This window comes from Pinus tabuliformis, chromosome 2_1, assembly GCF_031772625.1.
Source record: "Pinus tabuliformis cultivar Carrire ecotype Pingquan chromosome 2_1, CPIR1, whole genome shotgun sequence".
Taxonomy (NCBI): Eukaryota; Viridiplantae; Streptophyta; class Pinopsida; order Pinales; family Pinaceae; genus Pinus; species Pinus tabuliformis.
The window spans coordinates 950870024-950881983 of NC_142299.1; positions in this window are offsets into that span (position 1 = coordinate 950870024).

Here is an 11960-nt window from a genome sequence, read left to right on the forward strand (position 1 = left end):
GAAAAGGTATCAATTTTAATTATTAAAAATATATTTTTATCTTATTATTCCAAACTATCTTTTAGCCATAGCAAAGAGACAAACATTAAATGACATGAGGAAGTTAAATCACCACAATTTACATATCCATTAAAAAAAAATAGGGAAAGAGAGTATTCAATTTAAAGTATGAAAAATTGCTGGAAAGGTGCAAGGATAATGGACCATCTAAACAGAATTCAAAACTGTGATGAAAAGTAGGATAATGGTACTATTGTTAACGTGAAGGGAAAAAATATAATTCAAAACGGAAAGGTGATATTAGGAAAAGAGGAAAAATGGTACTATTGTTACCGTCAAGAAAAAAAGAAAAACACAGACGTAGCGTAATAGAAAATCCTTTGGAATCCGTTTTGATTAATGCGTTTCATAAATGACGTAGTGTTGGGAGAGGAACTCTGGAAAGAGGAGAGGAATGGTGAGGTGAGGTTAGGTTGTTCTATTCTATGATATTTGACGGTTGTACATATGAGTTTGGGATTTTTGCGAAATGTTTTTTTTGTTAGATTAATATAATTATGTCTATATCTTTTTTTTTGCTGAAGCAAGAGCCGAACCTTCTATATCATTAAATCAAAGGATAATTTACAAAGTGTACAGAAACTCAACAAATAAGAACACAGGAGAACGGGTAATCCTGCCAATGACAAGGACCCTCCCACTATCTCACGCAAGTACAAAACTCTAGAAAAACCCAGAAAGACCAAAACAATTTGGACAAAGCATCTCCGGAGCCAACGAGCGACAGCGGTCAAACCTGACCCCCCAAAGAACAAAAAGTAAGGAAAGGACAAGGCGCGCCATACGAACTCGGGGAGATGGCCCGATGGGCCCCACTAAACAGTACAAACCATCCCGACCGTCCATTCTGGTTGCCAGATCCTACGGCCAGGAACAATTTCGCAACACCGAACCCACCCACACTTTATCTTGCGATGGAAGGCAGTTTCCACTCTAGCCACCATGCCACGTGTCGAGCGCTCTATGGGATCGCTCTCACAATTGCAAAACCGCTTACCACTTTGAATACGTGCGATCACCGGAAACCCGCCAATCACTGGGACAGCTAACCCGGAGGCAGGAAGAGGACACCTACTGTTGTATCCCATTGAATGTCCCTTCTGCAATCTCGTACCGAGAAACCTGAAGCTGCTCCCGAGTCTATTCATGAGCAAATTTCGCGGAGTGCCAACCAAAAACCTGGGAAACCCGATCGAAATGGACTGGGAGGAGATGAGCCCACCCAAGCTTCTCCGCCTTTCTGGCTCATCCTTCAGTGCTGAGTTAGTATCCCCCGGCGACATCAATTTGTGGTTTTCAACCCAGCTCGAAATCGGAAAACCTCCCTGTCCTCAGCAGCTTGATCTTCGCAGATAGCCTTTAAACGACTTGGAGGAATTTCAAGCCACTTTTGCGCCAATCCACCCTCAGCACTGCTCACACCTTGATTGGCTAGTAAGTCGGCCAGTTTGTTGGCATTACGACGAACATGGTTGAAACTTATGGTTCGAAGGCCCTAAAGATGTAGTTGGATTTTTTTATAAACCTGAACGAGTTTCCAATGATTCGAGACTCTTTCCAGCCTGGAACCACCACTGATTCTTTTCACTGCATTGATGGTTATCTCAGAGTCTTCTTCCACAATGATATTTGAGCAATGATTCTGTGATAGAAACTCTAGACACTGCTCCAAAGCCATCACTTCTTCCATATTATTAGTCACTCTCCCTAAATGGTAGTGGAAGATGAATATAATATTGCCCTCGTCATCCCTTAAAGCTCCTCCATAACCAGCAGTTCCCGTATTTCCCTTGCAGGCCCATCAATGTTGTATTTTAGAAAGCCTTTTGGTGGGGGTTGCCATTGTTCGTTCTCTGTAGTCATGGCTTTATTCTTACTGTTTCTACCTTGAGGAGTTGTCTCTTGCAATCCCAAGTGCCTGAGAATTCTTTGCTCTACCTCTGAGGGGGAATTCGTGGGGATATTATTAACAGTAGAACTGAGTATCTCTCTGATCTATTTCAAGATAAGATCAAGAAGATGTTGTACTATAGTCTTACCATTCTTGAAAATTCTTTTACTTCTTTCTTTCCAAACATTCCAGATTATAAAGCAGGGTGTGAAGGCCGAGGCCAAATTCAGGACTTCATTCTCCTTGAAGTCTTTTCTCCAGTGGTTTAGGGTATTTATGATACTTCCTTTGTCCCTATCTGACTACTGGAAAATTGAAGAGAACGAATCCCACAACCAGGTAGTATAAGAGAAGCTATTAAGAATATGTTCCATTGTCTCCTCTTGCTCTTCACAGAGCTGACATCTAGAAGGCCCCATAATTCCCCTTCTCCTAATATTGTCCCAAGTCAATATTTTCTTGTGATGAACCAGCCACATAAAAAGCTTGATTTTCGTCCAACCTTGCTGCCTCCAGAGATGCGTCCAAGACTTGTCTGGAATGCTATGATTCAACCCAAGTAGAAAACCTTTAGCTTCCTTGAGATTAAAGGCTCCTTGCTTGTTATTACCCCATCTCAATTGATCCTACCCATCTGTTATTAAGATCATCCTTTTCTTGAGCAAGTCCCCAAGAGCCTCTGCTTTGATTTTTAGGGGGTTGTCCTCTCCACATTCTATGTTTCTCCAGCTTCTCCACTTTTCGGAGGTAAGAAAAAGATCCCAAAAATCCTTAACTCTGATTAACCCTTGGGCATCTGTTTCCTGCTTAAGGCTTATAAAATTCTCTGTTAACAATGTTGGTTCCTGCTGCCATTTGTCCTCCCAAAAAAGAGCAAGATCTCCTGCTCTAATTTCCCAGAAACTGTTCTTTTGAACTAAGCTTCTATTCTCCCAAGCTTTGTTCCATATGTAGGAGCCTTTTATAGTTCCAGACATTCTTATTAGATCATTATTGTGCCACAAGCTAGCATATTTCTCTTTCCATATCCTCGCCCATTGAGCTTTTGGCTCCTACACCCATCTCCACCAAATTTTGGCTCCTAGATCTTTACAAAGAATCTCTTGATCATCTAGGCCGAGTCCCCCCTGACTTTTGGGTTTGCATATTTTTTCCCAGGAAACTAGGGCCCATTTCTTTCAAGTTTCCTCCTTTCCCCACAGGAAGTCTCTTTGTATGTCTCTGATTTGGTATAAGACACCTTTTGGAGCCGGGAGAGCTAATAACATGAAAATAGGGATGGATTAAAGAACAATGTTTGTCAGAACTAACCTATCGGCCAGGTTCAAGGCACGGAAGGTCTAGTTTTTTACTCTGTCTTGCATCTTACTAATGACTGGTTCCCAAATACTCTTTTGCATGGGTTTGGCAGTAAGAAGTATTCCTAAATATCTTGAGGGGAGGGAATCTCGTTGGAAGCCGAGAATTCTTGAGATATTTCTTTGGATAGCAATGTTAGTGTTAAAGAAGAAGATTTTTGATTTAGAGAAGTTGACTTCCATACCTGTAGCGAGGGAAAAATATTTAAGAATTTTCTTGTAGGAAAAAGCCTCTTTGACTCTAGGAATGCCTTGCAGTAAGGTATCATCAACAAATTGTTGATGAGTCAGCGCAGAACCGTTTTCAGAAGTTTGAAGACCGCTAATTCTTCTAGAGGTCTTGGCCTGCTTAATGGAACACCCAAGCCCTTCCATCATGCGAATGAAGAGGAAGGGAGAGAGAGGGTCTCCCTGCCTGAGGCCTCTAGAAGGATTGAAGATAACAGAGGCAGAGCCATTGACTAGAATGGAAAAGTTGGAGGAGGTCACCAGTGCCATGACCCATCTGACCGAGTTGTGATCGAACCCAAAGGCAAAGAGAACTTTCTTGATGTAATTCCAATTCACCTTGTCATACGCTTTGGCAATATCCAGTTGCATGATCATCCCCGCCTGTTTGTTACTGGTTAGCATGTGCACCACTTCATGAGCTTGAATAATGTTGTCTAGAATCTGTCTTCCCTCCACATAACCTAATTGCTCTTCAGACACTAGCGAGGGGAGGAGAGGTTTGAGTCTATTGGCCACTACTTTGGATATAATCTTGTAAACCACATTACACAAGGCAATAGGTCTGTACTTGTCTGCTGATTGAGCTGTGTCCTGCTTGGGAATAAGGGAAATAAAGGAGGTGTTGAGAGCTTTCAGTATAGTTTTGCTTCTCCTGGAATCCTCTACCACATTCACAATGTCCTCTTTGACTATATGCCAACACGCTTTAAAAAAATCCACATTGAAACCATCTGGGCCTGGAGCTTTGCCATTCTGCATATCTTTGAGAACCTCGCTGACCTCCTCTTCCTCAACTGGTCTGTTGAGGTTAAAATTGTCCTCTCTGGACACCAGTTTGGGGATATGCCCTGTTATTCCCCTGATGGATTGATCCCTGTCTGGAGTGTTTTCCCGAGTGATGTTCTGGAATGTTGAACAAGCACAGCTTCAATGTCTTTATGAGTGGTCTGAATTTCCCCTCCCTCATCTTTAATCATGGAGATTCTGTTGTGAGCTCTGTTAGCCATTGTGGATCTGTGAAAAAATCTAGTGTTCCGTTCTCCTTCCTTGAGCCATTGAATTCTGGATTTTTGTCTCCAAAATATTTCCTCCTGTTTGCATAAATTTTCTCAAACTAGATGGTATTTATCAGCATGTTCGCTTTTGGCTTTGTCAAATCCATTGCTTATTAGAGCCTTGTTGAGTTCTAGAATTTTGATTTCCACCAATTGTTTTTCCTCAAAAATGCTCCCAAAATATTTTCGGTTCCATTCCTTTAGTCTGGACTTAATGTGCTTTAGTATTTTATGCAGAAGGTACATCTTGGAACCTTGGATTTGCAAGTCTTCAGCCCACCATTTTTCAATATTACTAATGAAATCTGGGTGGGAGAGCCAAATGTTTTCGAATCTGAAGGGTCTATTCCTGGGAGCATCTATACCCTTGATTTCCAACTGAATCGGCCAATGATCTGAACCTCCAAAAGGAAGCACTCTGGCTGTTATTTCACTATTAAGGAACATTAGTTCCTCTGATATCATGAACCAATCTAACTTAGATGCTACCAGGGCCTCACCTCCTCTTTTATTATTCCAAGTAAAAATTCCATTACTTGAATCTCACTCAACCAAATTTATATTGTCTATGAATGATTGAAACGGTAAGGAGTCTTTGTTGAGCACTCTGGTGCCTCCTTTTTTTTTTCAGAAGGACATTTGATCATGTTAAAATCTCCTCCCATGATCCAAGGCATTCCTATCTGTCTGCTTCTACGGTCACTAAGGGCTTCTAACAATTTGAGTTTTTCCTCTAATTTCTGAGGACCGTAAACATTTGTAACTAGGAAAGTTTCCGAAACCTTAACCAGTTGAATGACCACTGATAGATAATTTCTTTATGCCTCTGCATCCATAATTTTGATCCTTTGGGGATTCCAAAGAGTAAGAATACCCTCCGCTGTGTTCTCTGCTTTAACCTCTAGAAACTCATATCTAATGAGCCATTTGCTGTGTATGAGTCTTATTTTCTGAATGGAACATTTTGTTTCCTGAATGAAAATCATATCCAGCATATCTTGTTTCATTCTATGACTAAGAAATCTTTGTTTTTTTTACTTCCTAGACCTTTAATATTCCAAGATGTAAATTTCATATTTAAAGATTTGTAAAGGAGTAACTGGTTAGGTCTTTCTTACCCAAATCTATCATGAGCTTTCCACACTCCATCAAAAGTTCCTTCTGCTTTTTCCGGCCTCTCTTCTCACCCGCATTTCTAGGAGCTAGTCCTGGGGTTGGTTTCATTGTTTTCACTCCTTTGTTTTCGAGCTTGTTGGTGGTTGTTCCTGTTTCTAACCCTCTTTCCTGAGACTTCCATAGAAACAACTGTTGTATTCTGTTGCAGTCCTCTTGGGGTAGAGATTCTATCCCTCCTGTGGTACCCTACATCAAGAACCCTTCCAGGTCTAGGTGTTCCTTTTCTAGAATTTCTTGCAGTTCATGGTCTTCTAGATCTGTTTCACTTTGGGTCATCTCCATATCCATTTCTACTTCTGTCTCACTATTCATAATATCTTTCCTGTTACAAATCTCTTGTGTTATATTGTAGTTCTCCTCCATCTCCTTTTCCTTAGGTCCTTCCTCCATTGCTTGATTTTCCTTTGTCATTTCTTCCTCTTCTTCCAGTGCTTGAAACCGGTTCAGGTTGATCTTTTGCTCCTCGCTGCATTGTTGCCTTGTTCCCTTTCTGCCTCCTTTTCCTTTACTTACCACTTTCTGAAAGTTTTCAGTCTCCTTCACAGTATTAGGTTTTCCTTTGTTGTCTACTTTGCTAAGAGGACAGTCTCTAATCAGGTGACCATGTTCGTGGCATCTACGACATCTGAACGGGATATGTTCATAATCCACCGTTTGGACCCATTCCTCATCAAAGACTTCCAGGATTAGTTCATCCGGGAGAGCTCCTGATAGATCCATTTCTATTCAAATCCTAGCATAGGAAGTATATTTACCCCATCTTGTGGCTTCCGAAGCTTTCACAAAAAAACTTAGTTTATTTCCAATGGCATCAAGCGACCCATGTTGCCAATAATCGAAAGGTATGGAATAGAGCCTTACCCAAGCAGGTACCGAGGTGAATGTCTCTCTTTCTGGAACAAAGATCATCTTCCACGACCTCATATAGAGGCCTGCTGCTGCAAAAAGGTAGCGTCCACCTTCGAATATTCTATCTTTATCCTCAATGTTAGTAAATACCACTGTAAAAAAACCCTTTGACCCCAGATGTAGTTCAATACTACCTTTGGGTTTCCAGTGGTATTTGATCCATGTCTGTAATGCCTTTTTAGAGGGCCAATTTCCCATGAATTTGCAGATTATGGCATAAGTCCCCATATGTTCCCTGTGCTCCTGCAGAACAGGATCATTCAACACTACTCTAGGAGTAGTCTTCGTTTTGGGTCTGCACGGTCCCTTTTGATTTTTGTCCCTTGTTCCCTGGCTTTTGTCTTCTTCCTCTTTGTCCTTTACACTGCTATTTTCCTTAGACCTGGCCCCATCTGTAACCTTTTCATTATTTTTTCCCCCTTCTTCACCAGAACCTCTGATTTTTCCCATCGGTGACTTGCCTCTGCCGGCAGTCGCTTCCTTGTAGGGGGGAGTGGAGCTCCCTCCTCTACTGTGCTCCATGGGGAGCAACCGAAGAGCCCCTCTGTAAACCTAGTTTCGTGCCCTCGAGTTCACAGTGGTTCCCCGACACTTGTACATCTTCACTAAACTACTATAATCATGTCCATATTTGATCTGCCTAAGCTTTCCGGTTTTATTTTTAACGTTTGTTTTTTTTTTTAATTTGTGGAGTTCTGGATGTTTGGTTTGATTTATTGCAATCTGTTATCTATCATTTTGGAAGCCTGGGTAATTTTCATTTTGAATGCCATGTGATGTTCACGTTATCGTTCAAACATTACATTAAATAATGATGATGTATTAAATATTAAATTATTATATTTTATAATAATAATATTTTATTAGTTGGTTGATCTCAATTACAAACTATTAAAAATTTCAAATCAATCATAAATACTCAAATAGTTTCTCAATAAATTAAATATCACCTATTAAAACGTTAGGTCGAATCATTAAAGCCGTAGTCTTTAACGCGACTTTTTGAAAGCCTTTCCGGCGATTTTTTCCGGTGAAAATCCGGCAGTAATTTATTGAAATCGAAGTTTGATAACTAGTTTCTGCACAATGAAAGCGCCCCAGGGGTTTTTCAGGGTGCTGAATCCGAATATGCAGTTAAAAAACCATTTTAACTGCAACAAATCATGATTTCATCTCAATTTCTTCCGCCGGATTCCGTCACCGGAATCTCAAAAAGTCGCATTATAGACAACTCCATCATTAAATCCACATTCAAGATTGTAACTAACCACTTAATTATCTTATTTTTTAATTTTGTAACTTTAGCGAGCAATTTTTATTAAAGATTAGCTTATAACAGATTTTTGCTTTCTAAGTTTTGTAGGAGAGCAACTTGGTAGTGTATAGTGAAGAATGGAAAGATTAAGCAAATCCCTTTATATGTGATCCCAATAACATTATTAAATATTATTATTTTGAAATATTAAATATTATGTTAATAAATGTGATTTCCCATTTAATTACCCTAGGTTTTAGGGTTTTATAATTTTATGTTTCATAATTTTAGGTTTACATTTTATGGTTTTATAATTTATGTTTTATATATTTGGATTTTATAGTTCTAGGGTTTTATAATTTATATTTTATATGTTTTATAATTTAAATTTTATATATTTGGATTTTATAGTATTAGGTTTTTATAATATTTGTTTTTTATAAATTTAAAATTTTAAGTTTTGGTTTACAATAATTTCTAAATTAAATTTAATTAAATATTAAGTATTGACGGTTTTCGCAGTGCATTATATTAGATATCATTTTGGGATTCAACTATGTTAAGTAAGTCATTCATCTATGACCATTTCTATGAGAGGTAGTCGTAACTGACTAATTTCTCATTATTTTTGAATAGTCCACTTAGCATTCATTTCATCGGGTGATGCTCATAGGAGTGAAGAAGTGAGATTGAAACTGGTGAAATGAATCACATAGCATCAATCATCACTTCCGGGGCTTGCACCCAGTAACCAGGACTTCCCGGGAGGTCACCCATCCCAGATTGCCTCTGGCTCAAGTGCGCTTAACTGTGAAGTTTTCCCCTGTGAGCATCACCCGATTCAATGAGTCCTAAGCGGACTATTCGAAAATCATGAGAAATTAGTTAGCTACGACTACCTCTCATGGAAATGGTCATAGATGAATGACTTACTGAACGCAGTTGAATCCCAAAATGATATTTAATTAAATATTATTACAAATAAATTTATAATAAGTATATAAATTTATAAATATATATTATAATTCAATTTATTTTGTACCATTTTAAATTTGTTTATAATAAGTTTATAATAAATATTATTAATAATGATAATAACATTGAAATTAATATTAAAAACAATATTTTTAGTAATATTGTTAATAATATTATTATTAATAATATCATTAAAACAATATTAATAATGTTTAGAAAAATAATGTTAGTAACATTACTAATCATTATAACTTTTAAATATTATTAACCTTTTTTTTATTAATTTAATAACTATAAACTTATTAATAAAATTTAAATTATAATATTAATATTAATAACATTTTATTAACAATATTAATATATTAATGACATTAATATTCTCAATATAAAAATATTGATACTAATATTGATAAATTATATTAATAATATTTACTTTATAATTATCAATAATAGATTTATTAGTAACATGAAAATCAACCATAATCATATTGTGACAAAGATTGTATCGATATGAAAATCAATCATGCTCAAGCATGGTCGACCATGGTCCTACATTGCATTGTGACAAGTATTTTGTCAATATGATAATGAAACATGGTGAGCCATGGTCAACCATGTATTTTTAGGGTTTATATACGTTGGATTTATAATATTTATCGCTTGAGTTTAATATTATTCCCTTTGGTTTATAATCTCTTGGGTTTTTACGATTCCTCTCTTGGGTCTATTATTCGCTTGGGTTTATAATATCAATCATGGTTAACCATGGCCAATCATGGTCATGCATGGTCATCCATGGTCAACCATGGTGAATAATGGTCTACCATGGTTCAACTTCACATTGTGACATAGATTGTCTCAATATGAAAACCAACCATTGTATTCGCCCAGTCCAACGTCGAATTATCACGAAGATTGTCTTGATGTGAAAATCAATCATGGTCAAGCATGAGTAACTATGTTTAAAGGTTGCATTGTGACAAGGGATCTCTCAATATGAAAACCAACCCTAGTTAAGCATGCTTATTTTAGGGTTTATAATATTTATGTTATAAATATACTTTGGATTTATAATATTAATCTCTCTGATTTAATATTAATTTTAATTTGTTCATAATACCTTGGGGCTTTAGCATTAATCCTTTGGGTTTATTATTCACTTGGTTTATTCATAGGGTTTAATATTATTCCCTTGGGTTTATAATCCCTTTTGTTTCTAGTATTGATCCATTGGATTTATTATTCCCTTGGGTTCATAATATCAACCATGATCAACCATGGTCAATCATGGTCAATCATGGTCAACCACGGTCAACCGCGGTCAACCATTTTTGGCAAAAGTCAACCATGGTGAACTATGGTCAATCATGATCAACCATGGTCAAACGTTGCATTGTGAAAAAGATTGTCTCAATATAAAAATCAACCATGTCCAACATCGCAGTGTGACAAACATTGTCTCCATATGAAAATCAATCATGGTCAAGCGAGGTCAACCATGGTCCATCGTTGCACTGTGACAAGGATTATCTCATTATCAAAATAAACCATGGTAATCTATTTTTATTTTAGGGTTTGATATATTTGTTTTAGTATTTATATACCTTGGGTTTATAAAATTAACGTCTTGGATTCAATGTTATTTCCTAGGGTTGATAATCCCTTAGGGGTTTCATATTTATCATGTGGGCTTATAGTTTCATTTGGTTTATAAAATCATTCACATGGGTTTATTAATGTAAGGGTTGAACCATGGTCAAGCATGGTCCAGCGTCACATTGTGACAAAGAGTGTGTCAATATAAAAATCAACCATGGTCAAGCATGGCCAAACATATTTATTTAAGGGTTTATAACAATTATCATAGGGTTTATATACCTTGGTTTTATATTGTTTCCTTTGGCTCAATGTTATTCCCTAGGGTTTATAATCCATTGGGTTTTTAGTATTATTACCTTGTGTTTATTATTCCCTTTGCTTTAAAATATCATTCATGTTGAAGTGTGGCCAATCATGGTCAACCACAGTCAACGAAGTTCAATCTTCATCATCCATGGTCAATCTTGGCCAATTGTGCTATGTGAGATCAATCATGGTCAACCATGGTCCAACGTCGCATGCTCACAAAGATTCTGTCAATATGAAAATCAACCTTGGTCAACCAGAGTATGACATCGCATTGTGACAAAGATTGTGTCGATATGGCAATCAATAATGGTCAAACATGGTCAACCATCTTCCTATGTCACATTTTGACAAGGATTATCTCAATATAAAAATCAACCATGTTTATTTTCAAGTTTATAATATTTATCTTGGGGTTTATATATCTTGAGTTTATAATATTTATCGCTTGGGTTTAATATTATTCCCTTGGGTTTATAATTGATTGGGTTTTAATATATTAATATTCTTGAGGTTTCTACTATTAATGTATTAATATTAATAGTTTAATGGTTTAAAATTTATTAATGGTTTATAATGTATTAATATGAATGTATTGATAATAATGGATTATATTAATGTGTTAATGGTTTTTTATGTATTAATATTCTTTACATTTATAGTATTAATGTATTAAAGATTGTATCAAAATGAAGATCAACCATCACCACACATTGACTAACATGTTTAATAGATGGTGTATAATATTTTTGTTGGGTTTATATATGTTTAGTTTATATTATTTGATAGGGTTTAATATTGTTCCCTTGGGTTAAATAATTTTCCCATGCATTTATAATCCATTCGGTTTCCTGTATTAATATTTATCTTGGGGTTTATATACCTTGGGTTTATAATCCCTTGGGATATTAGTATTAATCCATTTGGTTTATTATTACCTTGGGTTTATAACATCAATCCCTTGGGTTTATTAATCTAAGGGTTCTTATTCCTAGGGTATAATATTATTCATAGGGTTTATAATATTAATCCTTGGGTCTAATATAAATCTCTTTGTTTTATAATCATGGTCAACCATGGTACAATGTCACATTATGACAAAGATTTTCTCAATATGAAATTCAACCATGGTGCAATGTCACACT